At 41.4% G+C, this 15,314-nt stretch overlaps 1 protein-coding gene across 1 annotated transcript in view; it reads right to left on the reverse strand.

The window, feature by feature from the left end:
* Window positions 1-15,314, reverse strand: part of LOC124164594 (flocculation protein FLO11-like) — a 906,466-nt gene that overhangs the window by 62,439 nt on the left and 828,713 nt on the right. The window lies entirely within an intron of this gene.

The following is a 15,314-nucleotide window of genomic DNA, read 5'->3' on the forward strand; positions in this document are numbered from 1 at the left end:
GCCCACCCCACAATCCAACCAAAAGGTGGGAGAGATAAAGTTAAAAATATGGCCAACAGGATAGGACGTTTGGGATGAGCAAGGGACGGTGCTGGTGAAGGGGAATAGGGGAGGGGACAATCCCATAAGAGAAATCCTGTGGGCCCATCTGTGGACTGTGGAGGAGTGCGCGGGAATACGGATAGAAAGGCGAACGAAACATTAAAATTTCGGTTACGAAGGTAGGTTGTTGACTGCGCGGTTTAAAACAAATACTTAATGCCAATATAATCAAAGAAAATATTAAAATGAAAGGTAGTTGCACTTTTCCAAAAAAAATTATTGTAGAAAAGTGCAAATATCTTTCATTTCAACTTTCGAACTTCCACTATTGGCAATTCACCACTATGCGACTGGCTACAATGAAAAAAACAGAAGCGGATAGGCTTATTAGAAACACCAACTCCATTTTTTGAATAGGATACTGCAGAGAAAAAGCGATCACCGCTAAGCAGCGGATTGTTTCATTTGGATTTCATTCAAGTCAAACTTCAGAACCAAGTAAAGTCCCATTCAAATAAAACTGCATACTACAAGGCTATTCAATGAATTGTACACAGTAGAAATGAAAGACCCTGCTGAGCAACATATACACGATTAAAAAAATTTAATTTCATAGAAGCATTTACAAACAAGAGATGTCTGCATGATGATGGTAATGTTTTCTCCGTACGTTCCACAAAAAAAATCGTTCCCTATTCACGCAAAATTACAAAAATATGGACTCACAGACTCAAAAATGAAAACATTTTAATGATATAATCCACTAATTACAAGGTAACTACTCCTACTCAAACTAATCATTCAAATTTGAAATAATGATACTCCATGGCAATAACAATGCATCAAAACTGAAGCCAGAACTCGTAATTGTACAAGAACTGTGTAATAGATTGAAAGTTTCATCGATTGTCAATCCGTTCTTTATTCAATATTCCATTAAACAATGAAATAAATAACAAATTCGAAAATTCTCTTCCAATCATCCGTTTTCGATCTTACATCCACTGCGACAGATGACACTCGGAAACGGTAAATTTCTTGTCTTAGATCTGTGACTTGTTTTGGACTAACTTTTGCCTTCTGGATGAGAAAATTACCCCAGTTACAGATCTCAGAGAAGATTTATCACGTCCACTTTTTAATCTACAGGATACCCTCTTTATGTCTCATGCGTCACAGAAAATTTGCAAATGACGGAATTTAAAGGTAAATATTACCATATATGCATCTCATACAGAGTAATTTAATTTATACAAAGATACAGATGAGCGTGAATCGACAAAAATATCATTTAGGCAACCCACGCAACACCAAAGCACCTTTACGAAGCAAATTTCGGGCTATGTGCCTGTGTCTCACCATAGTATCTCCTGCATAACTAGACTACAATGCATCAAATACATAAAAATGTATACTAGTAGTTTGATAAGATAAAAATTGTTCCTCAGTGTAGTTGAAAAATTTATCGTTCCTCAGTGCAAGCGAAGCTCTACTGCAGTTAAATGATCGCTTACTAGTTGAAGACGAAGATTCGAAGTGCACCTACGATAGCGGAAAGCTTTGAATTCTTACGCGGGAGTGAAAATGGGAGAAAGGGGAAGCCAAGCCATGGGACAGACGCAACACATTCAAGCCACGGGTGAGGTAGCAGCGAGGGAGGGGAGGAGGAAGAATTATGGACCGTGAGTTTGGTGTACGTCAAGCGTGGACGGGGTGGGGGAGAAAAGCATCTCTCCGCGAGGCGATGGCCGGAAACAAAAGCAAAGAGATGGACAGTGCAGCCGAGAGGACGAGAATCATAATGCGCAACGCGGCGGAAGACAAGAAGACGGCTTCGTCACCTAGGCATTGGACACAAAATATCGGATATTAAGTATCTCCATGGGGCATGAAAAGTATTTCCACTCTATACACGTAATAAGAGAGAACATCTTAAGAGACCGAATTTGGTTTACAACTTATTTATTTATTTTCATCTCCCCGAAAACAGCTCATTTAAGGCCTTTTACATCGGGGGAAATCAACACAGGGGGGACCATTAACATAAACACGATGTTATGAAAAATGACTGACTCTCGAGGGCTTAGTGCAAGTACGTGGGTATTGGAACTACTCCATTTACTGACATTGACGTTGAACAAATGAAAACATAGTTAAATGCACGCCTGTCATAAGAAACTCGTCCACATTAAGTGGACGAGTTTCTTATGACAGGCGTGTTGAGTTTTCAAAAACACATACCGCTATTGATATCTTGATAAATAAATATTCTTCAAGGAAGGCAGTCGTGCTGATAAATGTCCTCCTGACGGCTAATAAACATTTTCTTGCCACATTTTTGAATTTGCATCTGGACAAAAAGTTATTTCGGGTGGTCAAGATAAATGGGACACCCTGTATAACAGCGGCTATCACACACAACCATTCCCTGGGTAGGGGAAACCTACCCAGACGGGACTCGAACCCGTGACCTTCGGTTTGGCAGGCGAGGACTAAACCCCGCCGCCAACGAGGCCGGCAAATAACCGCAATAACCCAAGTTCTCGGGGTCCTTAAGCTTTCTTATGGTGGGTATGGTATTTGGAGGAGGCTAGAGACAACCGAGATCATTTGCGCCATGAGGGAAGGGTATGGAAGGAATGGGGGAGAGAAACCCGGCGTCGGAATTAGCTTGCTCTTAACGGAAGGCGCCAAGGGGACCGTGGACTATCGTCCTGCCTGACGGACGGTGTGTTGAGATTGAAATAAACTCCACTCAACATTCAAGCAGGGATCGGGCAGCCTCTGAAAATTATCTGCCACGGCCGGGATTCGAATCCGATCCCACGAGGTGTTAAGCCAACACTCTCGCCACCACACCAATCTGATCCCTTCAAGCTTTCATGTCTGCTGCAACAGCACGAGCGTCTCAGCCTTGTGCATGGAATTTGTGGTGTTTACTGTTACTCTCGCTCTAGCTACCGATTGCTTCCCCTCAGTGAAACTTGATTCCCAATCGAGTAAATAATATTTACATAAAATATTTACGACAATATTTGCTCTATAGTATCTATGGCCAAGAATATGTATGTTCCAGGAAAATTTTCACAGTTTAGCAATGAAAAACACTTCTTTACCTCCACAATTTATTGAAACAAAATTTCTACCGGTTTCGCCCGACACGCTATTACCAAGTAATTTTTTTTTAATCTTTAAAATATTTTTTATTTCCTTGATAATGGCGTGACAGCCGAAACCGGTAGTAATTTTTAAATAAATTGCGGAAGTAAAGAATTGTTTTACATTGCTCATATGGAGCCCTTAGACCACGCTTCAAGTTTCGATTTTTAACCGACTTTGAAGTACGCGACTGGAGTAACATCTTTTATTCCTTCGGTCACACATTAAAAACATTCTTTAAACAAAGTTTGGAGATACCTGCCATAGGAAACAGAAGAATTTACCTATTTTACGTGGCAGAGGGGGGGGGGGAAGAAATAGGAGGGGCCATAGCGCGGGGCGGAATGGGCGCAGAAGGCGAGTGGAAAAAAAGTCGGATCGAAATATATGGAGGTAGATATTTGGGTGACACTTAGAGAGGGGAGGAGCCCCAGAATGGAAGGACAGGATTCTCTCGGAGGTAGGGTGTGGGGATTTAGTTTAGAGCGACGACGGTAGAGGGGATCAGTATAGGCGGGGGAAGGGGATTAGGGCGCGTAATAGGCGGACGACCGGCAAGGAGGCGCGTAGTAAACACGCCACCGCGGAGTTGGGGAGAAGGAAGTCAACGATGAAAGCATCAGGGATGGCAAGTGAAACGAAACGAAAATGTTTCGACGCGGAGGGAAACGAGAATAAGTAAATTTTAAAAGAAAAGGGGAGTTTTTGTCAATGAATAACTCCGACAGGTCCATTAAAGCACTTACATTCCCACCAGACGCTTTTCACCATTTTTTAATCCTTTTTTACGCGAAGCTAAGCTATTGTGGACACACAATACAATACATTGTGGATACAATGTTTTTCTCGACCAAAATATTTGACATTACCGGGACCTTTGCTCCATTGACGTAAAGTAAAACGTGAAGTCTCACTCCTCAAAACGACAGCAATTAGAAGAAACCATTCAGCCTGTTTTTCAGGTACCCTTTCTTATTTAAACTTGCTTTCTATCAAAAAGACTCGTTAAACCTCTGAAAAGTGCTTAAATAATCTCCAACATGGAAGTGAATAATTACGTATGCATACTAAATGGAAATTAAAAATTAAAAAATCTGAATTATCTCACACGCCAATGACACTTCATTTCCTAAGCGCCGTGCCACTAGAAGACATCCAAAGGAACGGTCGGTAGATAATAATTTATTCTCTTGAATTGGCGTAAAAAAAACATAATACTGGGTAACGATTCAAGAAACCGGATCTACGGGCTACTCTATTCGAAAATCCTCCTACTTTAAGCATTTTATTCGGGGGATAGAATTAGAAGAACCAAAAATATTCATGAAGTGTACGCGTAGTTAACTATAAAGCCATCCTCTTCCTCTAATTGAGGATACATCATAGACTTATCTATGGAAATTGACGGTGAGAAGCACGTATTTTAATCCTGATCCGATCCTAAAAAAGAGGTGGAATGAAATACGGTCGAGGGAAGAGATGAGGCACTTCGTATTCAAAGAGGAATGAGCGCGCTCAGGGACTATGCCGCAGGAATTTCTGCCTTTACCTAAGGTCCTCCTTCTGTGGGGCTGTGGGAAGAAGATTGATTCAGACAATCCTATGAAATAAGACGATGGGTATGCCGAATCGGTCTCGTGAGAAGGGATAGGCAATTTGGATGGATTCCAACTGAAACTTTGGGGTACCTCTTTCAACTCTTGTTACACGTTTTTTTTCATAAATATTCAAAAATTGCTATACACACGAATCACAGCAAATCTCAAGGTTTCAAGAGGCAATCAAGATGCAATACGATGTTCTCTAATACATCATTTGATGGTCTAGCGAGTGAATAAAACTGGTTACACAAGCAATTGAAAATTAGACCATTTGGATAAATTCCAACTGAAACTTTGGGGACGTCTTGCAATTCTCGCGACACGTATTTTTCATAAATATTCCATAGTTTCTACACACACGAATCACAGTGAAATTCAAGGATTTGAGAGACAAGAAAGAATCAAGAGTAATACGACGTTCTGTAGTAAACCATTTGATGGACTAGTGAGAAAATACAACAGGTTATACATGTAACTGAAAATGGTTAGGGAATAAAAATATCAACAGTACAACCACCCTTGGCCGCCTTCGTTGGCGGTGGGGTAGGGCCCTTGCCCAGTAAGCCGAAGGTCGCATACTCAAATCCCACATGGGTAGGTTGCCCTGTCCTAAGCATGCTTGTTTGTCATTGTACGTTCATTATTATTTGTCAAATAGACGGGTATAAAATGCCATGCTTTGATGTTTTCGGAAGTATAAAAAATCAGTAACTAATGAATAGTATAATAATGATAAAATGGTCTTACAACGTAGTACAGGTTATCTTCCGACGTTTCGTAACCCTTTCTGGTCGCTTCTTCAAATGTGATTGGATTTGTGACAATTCCCTTTGAAGAAGCGACCAGTAGGGGTCGCGAAACGTCGGGAGATAACCCGTACCTCGTGGTAAGACCTGAAAAAGTCTTATTTTACCACCCATGAACTGCGAAAGCCTCAAGGAGGTTGTAAATATCTGGAGACGCTGTATTCGAGTTTTAAGCGTGGTCAGAACTCCGCCATCTTGATTCGACAATTTTCGGACTTAGTCTCAAACAGTGTACGTATATAATCAAGTATTTTATTCCTTATATCGCCTCTGATTAATAAAATGAAAATTCAACAATTTCTTCTTGATTGTCGTCGGAGTTTTCCGATCGTTCGTCATACTACTGTGAATATTAAACGGTTCAAATTGTCCTATCGTGGTGATAATATATCGCTCTGAACATACTTTCGTACCATCATTGCGACCGGTCCACTATCGTAAGATTTACATTGGCTGTAATCTTATTAATTACCAGCAGGCACGCCGACTTAAAAAAATATTGGGGGGGCCCAAACCGTGGATCTTTTCCCGGGAAATTTTATAAGTAGTGAATTGTAAGTCTTTTATGCATTTTATAAGAGTCATATGATCAAAGTTAGAACCCTGATAACTCTGATCTCGATATCTGGACACTCCAGGGAAAATCGACAAGCCTGACACTTTTTTCCTCACACCCATAACGATTTATTGGGGGGGGGCTCGGGCCCCCTCAAGCCCCATGGAGTCGGCGCCACTGATTACCAGTAGAAATGCAGGGGAATGGATATTTTAAAATTGTGAAATGTTATTTTCGGTCGTCGTTAAGCTAGTCGCACAGCGGAACCGTGTTGATTGACAATAATTTTTTCTTTGGAAAAGTTATTCGAGGCATATTTTCACGAAGCCTTACAATTATGACAGAAAAATGATCTACTGTGTTCGTTTGCGATGGTTTATTTCAACGTAACAACGATCATGACCGAATATTTCACCAAATAGTTAGCATTGACTCTTATGGGATTATCAATGTTTTGGTCAAAGTAGGCGTGGCTATTCCAACCAAGCACGTATCAAGAGTAATACGATACACTGCGCTCAACACTTGGAACCAGTGGTGACCCCTCCTAATGAGCTAATTTTTTGAGCCAGGTACAATATCGTGACATTCTAATCTTGAGACCGCGGCCGCAACGCAGCGGGCGCTGGGCCTCCGCGCCTGCCTGTCTCGAATGGGTAGGTAGTGTTGCCTGCCGTCCAGGATACGAGTACAACTTCACGGATGGCACATCGGCGAAATCCTACGAAGAGTGACTCCCACGTAAGATACCAAAAAATAGCTTTTCCCAAAGTTGCCTTTAAAATAATTGCTACTATACCTACATCTTCCATTTTTAATCCTTTTAACCTCCATTTAAATTGCGATAGTTTTCTCAAGGAAAGGTACTGGTTAAAATAACTATTGTTTGCCACCGTTAACGCATATCTCATTCATCCACCGTTCTATCCACGGATTTTACAAAAGAGGATCCTGAAGTCGGCCTCTAATTGTGTTGGCACCCACCGCGCCTTTAAATGGGTTTACGAGAGTCGCCACTCGCGTCGCTTACGGACAAAATGATCTAAGTTTCGCGTGAAAATAAGGTATAATTAAGGATGTTAACCAATATTTAAAGATATGATGATGTGATATATCAAATTCATAACTTCATAATGCTATTCCTCACAATAAAAAATATTATTCTGCAAAATATTGGAAAAAAAGAGGATCGCATTGCACTCATCACCGCGCTGCGGACATTTTTGAAACCCGATTAAAATGCGACAGACGTGGCAACGGATATCAGCCTTCTATGGGATGGAATTAGGCTTCCTCTACGCAGTCCTTGTGGTTCTATCGTTGAATAAAAAATAGATATATATAAACGTTGAAGAAAATAACTTCAAATAACTGAGAATCGAAAAAATAATAGGTACTTGATGATTATCAGACGCATATTTCGAAGTGCACACTGCAAAACGCTGGATGAGGATGATTGTGTTTCATTTCAGACTATTTCCACAGAGAAATATTTAATGCCATTAAATTCCGTAAAAAATGAGCAGTACTGAAGTTAAAAATTGAATCTCACGATAATATCTCTCTACTTCATTATTCAGAAAAAAAACAGAAATTCTTAAGCAACATATCAGCATGGTCAAATTCCACGCAAAGCTTCAGCAGGAAATAAAGCTTTGCCAAACATCATTACGATACATGATATGATTGCAATTATTTGTTAAAACCTGAATTGTGCGTAAAATTGAAAGCGGGCCTGGGTGCTTCTTTTTGTGCATCAACGCTTGCTCCATTCAGATTTATCAAACGTCTCCAGCAGATTTATCTCCACCTTTTATTAATAGTACGATGGCATTGTATCCGAAATCGCAAAAACACGTTCACTCATCCCAATGCTCACCCGAGAATCACATCGGCACAGATAATTAAGAAAAACTCAGCTCCTCAAATATGCCTTTCCAAATGGTACTAAACTCTGAGGTCCTTTTAGGCAGCGCGAATCAATTAGGAAATTTTGGCTTTATTAGGAGTGACGCGAAAGAAAAAAAAACAATCATGACAGAGATCCACAGTCAAACTCTGACCGGGGGACAAAAAAATCCAGATTTGCTATCGAAAAGGAAGAGAGGAGGAAGAAATTTAACTTTGAGAAACCGGGTCGTTCACTCCTCAAGAGATCAATGGATCCCTTTTTCCCTTAGATCTACTCCAGAGTTTTTAAAAGGGCTCGTTCGCCGTTTCCCGCGGAAAGTAGGATTTTATTCCTTACCCTCAAGACCCTGATTCGCGCTACAAAGGAAGGGGTGGGGGGAGGGGTTGAGGAGGCTGGGTTGAAATCATTGAAAAGGCCAACGCCGAGAAAGGAAATTCGGGGGGGAGGGGAGATAGGGGTCCTCTCTTCAAACGGGAGACGGGTAGGACGGAGGTGAATTAAAAAAAAGAATACGATGAACAAGACCTCCTCTCCCACAGCACTCATATCCATATCAAAGGAGGAAATTGGATAAGAATATCTGCCGCAATAAAGACACTGAAACGTTAGGATGGCAGACAAAAGAAATTTAAGAATGGGTACGGAGTTAGATCACTTTTATACCAGTAGTTTCCCTTGATATTACTATCATCGATTCATCGACACAACTATCATTGATTCATCGATATTACTATCATCGATACTGCATAAATATATTTTATAACTAGGGGTATCGGGTTGGTGTGATGACTTGAGTATTGGCTATCCCCCCGTGGGACCGGGTTCAAATCCCGGCAGCGGCAGAGGATTTTTAGAGACTGCCCGATCCCTGCTGTGATATTGTATGGAGGACATTTTAAGCGCAGCACTCCGTCCGTCGGATGGGGCGTTAAGCCGTGGTCCTCTTTGCACCTTTCGTTAAGAGCAGGCTAATGCCGACGCCGGGTTTTTCTCCACCCTTCATTCCATACCCTTCCCTAACGGCGCAAATGACTTCAGCTATCGGTCCCCTCCTCCAAATACCTGCCTACCATGTTTTATAACAAATAAATCACACACAAAATTATTGAGAAGCAGTGACGGAGCTAGGTTTCCAGGGCACTTAGGCCTAAGATTACATTGTGCCATCCACAGATGGTTGATCTCCCATGAAGGCCCATGTCCTAAGTGAAGGCCAAGAGGTCCCCAATGAGAAGATCTCTTATCTCTAAGAGCTCTATAAAAGGTGAGCCCAAGTGCCCATATAGAGTCCTCATGATTGCGGGGAACTCGCATATTAGATGGGTAGTCGTTTGTCCCCCCATCTCGCATTATCTACACTTATCCGAGTCTGTTATTCTCACTAGTTGCAGATGTCTCATTACGTGATAGTGACCAGTAAGCAGGCCTACTACCAGTCGAATTTGACTTCTGTTCATAACGAGAAGTTTTACACATAAAACAAACTTGAGAATTAAATGTGCGGAATTACATACTTAATTGGAAAGCATGGAGACAAATTGGAGAGCCTTGTGCTACTGATGGGAGAGTCTCGGGTTGAAATCTCCAGTGGATGAACTCGAACTTCGCACATCTTTAAACATAAGATTCTCGAAGCGTGATGTAGCCTATGGAATGGATTCGGCCCCTCCACCCTAAATGTGAGTGTTTAAACGAAAGGTAGTTGTAATTTTCACAGTCATTTAATGCGTACGACACGTTTCGGCTCGTAGAGCCTCTATCTGGTACAACTCAGATGTGAAAGTTTTGCACTAGAAGATAGCTCTGTGAACCGAAACGCGTAGTACGCACTAAATAATTGTGGAAAAGTTAAACAGCCTTTCATTTCAATGCATCTAAACTTCCACTATATCACGCGTGAATCGGTTGAACTAATTGTGTGCATTCCACAAACCTGAGGCTACGCCTGTGGTGAGATCCACCCTCACCAATCGCAAGAAATCTTTCAGTTGAATCACGGAGTGCGACACGAGGAATTAAATCAACATTCAAACGTTGATTTGTATCTAAAAACAACTGAGAAAATATTTATATGGATAAACGGTTTTACCACACTACGCTGAAGTCGTCAAGTGACTCAATCTAGGTCAGATCGATCAAAAGCTAGACATTTTAATGAGGAAAATAAAATACTAATCTTCTAACATCGGGGGCACCAAACTCAGACGTAACAGGCTTTTCGTAGATGCCCTGACCCGAGTCACACGGAAAATAAGCATTTTGAAACATCTAACCGCGTAATAAGCAACCGAGGATTGTGAAGCAAGAAGTTGAGAGATGTCGCAGCGAACAGAAACTTCGAAAGGACTCTTTTCCACTCAGCACAATGACGAGAGAGCGAGTACACGAAAAGTTCAGCCTTTAAAACTTCAGTTCCCGGGATGACTTTCCGTCGCCAGTCCCATTCTATGAGTTCAGCGCGCTTCGGAGATTTTTTTCGACCACCTCTCTCTCGGGACAATCTCGGCGCCGCGAACATAATTTGTTCCACTCACACGGAAGAAACCCAAGAGATTCTTTCTCGCTGGCGAACATGGCCCTCTGAGGAGGCTGTACCGCGAAGCGAAATAAGATGTCCGCTTCGTGAAAATTTCAAAATAAGCCATCTTTTTTGCACCCTACAGACTTCTTCCCAAAACGAAGCCGAGTGGTCTTACAAGCTATACTTCGAGAAAATTGCTTTAAAAATGTACCAAACAAATTTCTACGGACTCGTGCGGGTATATTGGACTATGAGTAGAGAAACTGTGAGTTTCTACTAGAATTATATGTAATTTCATATTTACGAAGAAGAAAATTTAGTCTAAAATAATAATCACGATAGTAGAATAATAAACCATAATAATAAAATATAGAATTCTCACCGCACTACCTTTTATTTATTTATTTTCAAATTCCTCGTATACAGCACATTATGGCTTTTACAACTCCAACATTAACAATGCACAACATACACACCACAGGCATACCCAGCGGAGGGCAGAAGGGGACAGCGGCCGCCCCCTAGAAGCAAAAATAAATTTAATTCAAAACGAAATTTTGGAGCACATTTTCTTTTGAAGAAAAATGATATAAGTACAAGATAGGGGATTAAAATAAAGATAATTATTTATCCAAGCAAATAATAGCAAAAACTAATAAATTGCTGTCAACATTTTCTTAAAATTTTGGTTTCATTAACATTTTCTGTGAAAACTTCAAAACTTGAACGACCAAGGCTTGCCCCCCCCCCTATTTTGACCCTGGGTACGCTCTTGATACACACCCGTGACCTGGATTTGAACCCGCGACCGACAGTATGGCAGGCAAGAAATTTAACCCACTGCTACCGATGCCAGCAAACTTCAATGATATACAAGAAGATTATAGCACCAATCTGAGTCCAAATATTTGAGTTGGACGAATTAGACGCCACAATCGACGCAAACTGATGGATGAAGTATCGATTTAAACTTGAAATTAACATTTTTAACTAATCCGAACTGACGTGTATCCTATAAATTAAACCCTTATCAAATTGTCCTAATGGGAAGGAGTAATTATTTTAAAACATTTTAGAAACGTTTCAAGAATGTATTTTGATTCAAGATGCCGTAACCCCTTAAAACTCAGACTATCCCCCGGAGACCACGTTATTTGACGAATGCAAAACGGGGCTGACACGCCACTTGTATCTCCGCGCCCGCCACCCACGCGCAACTCTTAAACGAATATTTCTCCAAATTCCGAAGGAAAATATTTACGCACGAGAGGGAACGGATGGGCAGTTGGGGAAGCATTTTTTTCCCACACTGCACGGCTCAGCGAAATCAAATTGATACCCCTCACATGCCGCTTCACAAATAGAAGGAAGAATTTTTTACAGTTCTTCCTGAGGGGAGGTTACGTAGGCTGGGATAATGACCATTGGATTCGGTATTCATGAATGGCTATATTTATCCGAGTATTTACTTATGGCGGGAGTATCTTCCAAAATTAGGGTATTCATGATTTAGCTTTCGCACTTTTTAGTAATTTTTAAGTCATCATCGGCCTTTTAGCATCTCATGTGGGTTTCCTTGGTAATACCCTCCTTGAGCCTTTATTACTTTAATTTATAAAGTTATATACTTAATTTTAATAAATACTCGCGCATAATTACTATATAATAGCAAAATTACTGTCGATTCCTAAAAATCACGCTTTAACCATCAAAAGCCACAAAATTTTACGGGGAAGGAACCCCCCCGCCCTCTTTTCTCTGAGGTGTTTTCAATAAACCGCGGAAGTGCCCCGTAATCTCCGGCAAACCACCCCCTCCCTCATTTCAAAATCCTGGCTACGCTACTGGTAGAGTGCGGTTATTATCCCCTCACTCTATAATACTATTATAGCCATATTGGGTACATATATATATACCTACTCTGAATTCACATGGGTATTTTAAAACACAACTCTGGGACCGTGACGAATAATTTCCATGGGGTCACACGCGCGAGTTCGATTTGGCAACCACGAGCGGAGCGTAAGAGGACGCTGGAACGCGAGGGGGGGAGGGGTGGAGCGAATCGTGGCGGGAAACGGGCGGGGAGAAATCTCAATATTTTTTTACGCAAGCACGCGCAAGGCAAACGGACGGACAGTCGAGAGATGGGACGGAGACTATTTCTGAACTATACCCGTGCGCGTCGAAAGGCACCCACCCTACACCCACACCTCCCTCCATCTTTGCGCACGCTTCAGCCGCTCTCACGGTGGTGACGTAAGCCTTCCGGCCCAAATGTCCACCTGCAGGGGCGTCCCAAGATTCTCGGACGGACGACGAGATCTCTACCCATTCCCCCGCTGTCTCTACCTCTCCTCGCGCACACCGAACTTTCCTTGGGGCTTCTTTTACAGGGACTCATATGTTTAATGTATGACACATTATATTAGTAATATTAAGTATACTTAATTAACTTCATGGAGGATAAATCATTCGGAACGAAATTATAGGTAAATTTAGAGTCATTATTTGGGTGGTGTATTTAAAAATTAAGGATAGGACGGGACAACTTGTTAGTTGGCCACATTATGAGGCATGATGACTTGATGACAACAATCGTAGAAGGACAAGTGGAAGGGAAGAAGGACAAGGGACGGCCCCGAATGAGTTACATAGAATAGATCACAAAGGAACTTACATTTCTTTCCAAAATGCCGACAGGAAATTGGGAACAATTCATGAAATTGTGGCTGAAAGCACAAAAAGCAAAAAAATTCCCAAAAGAGTAAGATACTTCCCTCAGATACACCATTTTGAGAGACTTGTGAGGCTACCTGTTTCTACATGTTTTTTATTAACTTGGTTTGTCTTTCATCGATGGAATCCAGGGGATCCCAGAGACCTTTGCTACAGTATGATAACGATAAATAAATGACAAACAATCAACTCTCGGACATTGCAATGTTGGATTTAACGTTGGGGGAATAAATACCACCAATTGAGAAAAAGATGGAATCATAGCAAAAATATCAGGTATGAATCAAGGAGTTTCAGAAAGCGATATTTCCGTCGTGACAGATAACACAGGGACATTTTATTTGTCATCAGGCGTTAACCGAGAAAACAACCAAGGCATATTTATCACAAACTACTGAGTCCACTATGCAAAGTGTCGAAAATGAGAAAAATAAGAAATAGCGAAAATGTCGCGAATGTGTGCAGAAACACAGTGATAAAATCTTCGCAGAAATTTCAGCACATTTTCGTCGTGGCAGAAACCACAGAGGTAGTTTATCCATCATGATCACTACTAAACGAGACAATAAACATAGCCTCTGTAATGCTGAGGAGGTGTAACACTCCTCAACAACTGTGGTAATACCTTAAAATGCTCGCACTTTGGAAGGAGTACGAATCTTGACGCATTTACCGACTTGTGAAGCGAAGACGAATAAAGTAGACCGTCTCGCAATCCTCCCAACGGGCAAATTACGTCACGTCCCGCTACGATTTAGTACTGTAGACTTAAAAAGAGGTTGGGAGGGGGAAGAAAGAGTACCGGCTTCATTTCCTAAAAGGGGCTCAACTGGATAATCCGAGGCGCTGCCTCTTTGTTACTGTGGCGACTGGGAGCCGAGTAAAGTGGAGGTGGATTGGAGGGATATGTGCGAAGGGTGGGGAGAGAGCTCGGTTGCAAAGAGATCAATGGCTGAAGCTATACCGCTGCTGATGGCAGGGACAAAGTAGGCCAGGCTATTCCGCTGTTTCCATGCGAACGAAACTCAGGAGGTGAGGTTAGAAACTGCAGGGAGGAAAAATCGTTTGCCTTGAACTGGAAATGATATCCCCACATGTGAGCATAATGGTTTGAATGATAAGGCTACCAACTTTAGCAAGCTTAAGCAATCATTTTCAAAGATAAGAATTTGCTTGAAGGATATGATCAAGAATTTCATAGGTGTGGTTGTCGGAACTTTCTTCACTAAGAAGAGAAGAAAGTTTTTACTATCGCCAATTCCGTGCTTTTTGGAGAGAATTTACTTCCAAGAAATCATTTTATAACTAGCAGTCCAATTCCAGGAACGAATCCTACTAAATTATAGATATATTCGAAAATTAACACGTTAGACTTATTACTTGTGGCGGCAAAACCACGACGACTACTGAAAATTAAAAAAATTGCATCCCAATAATCACTCACTGAGTTATTTAACCCTAAGATTTGATAGGTGAGGGAACTCACCCCAGATTAAGCCGCAAACGTGTGAATATTAGACATCCAGGGTACGGGGGCCAATTCCTTTCCCTGGGCCACACCGCACGTGGAGGATTAATGCTGGGGGTGTCCAAAAACTTCAACCGGGATTTGAACCTGGAATCCTCCGATCAGTAACACAACGTTTCATTCATTGGTCACTACGGCATCCTTCCTTACATAAGTACAAATAAATTAAACCCTTAAAAATTATACTGCAATCTGTATTACAAAAACCTTTACCTTATCAAATCAATGGTTCTCGAATTCACTTCTTGGAGTGGTGGCATGATGGATTCTAAAATAAACTTTGTTATATGCCACACAGTATTTATTAAATCACTCTCTACCCCCTGTTCAATAGTAGTGAGATCCTACACAAGTATATATACCACCCTGTCTGTCTATCGGCTAGTTCTGCTATCTCTTGAAGATTACCTGAAACGGTCGAAACCGGTAGTGTTTAATAAATAATGTGAG

Source organism: Ischnura elegans, chromosome 8 (genome assembly GCF_921293095.1).
Source record: "Ischnura elegans chromosome 8, ioIscEleg1.1, whole genome shotgun sequence".
Taxonomy (NCBI): Eukaryota; Metazoa; Arthropoda; class Insecta; order Odonata; family Coenagrionidae; genus Ischnura; species Ischnura elegans.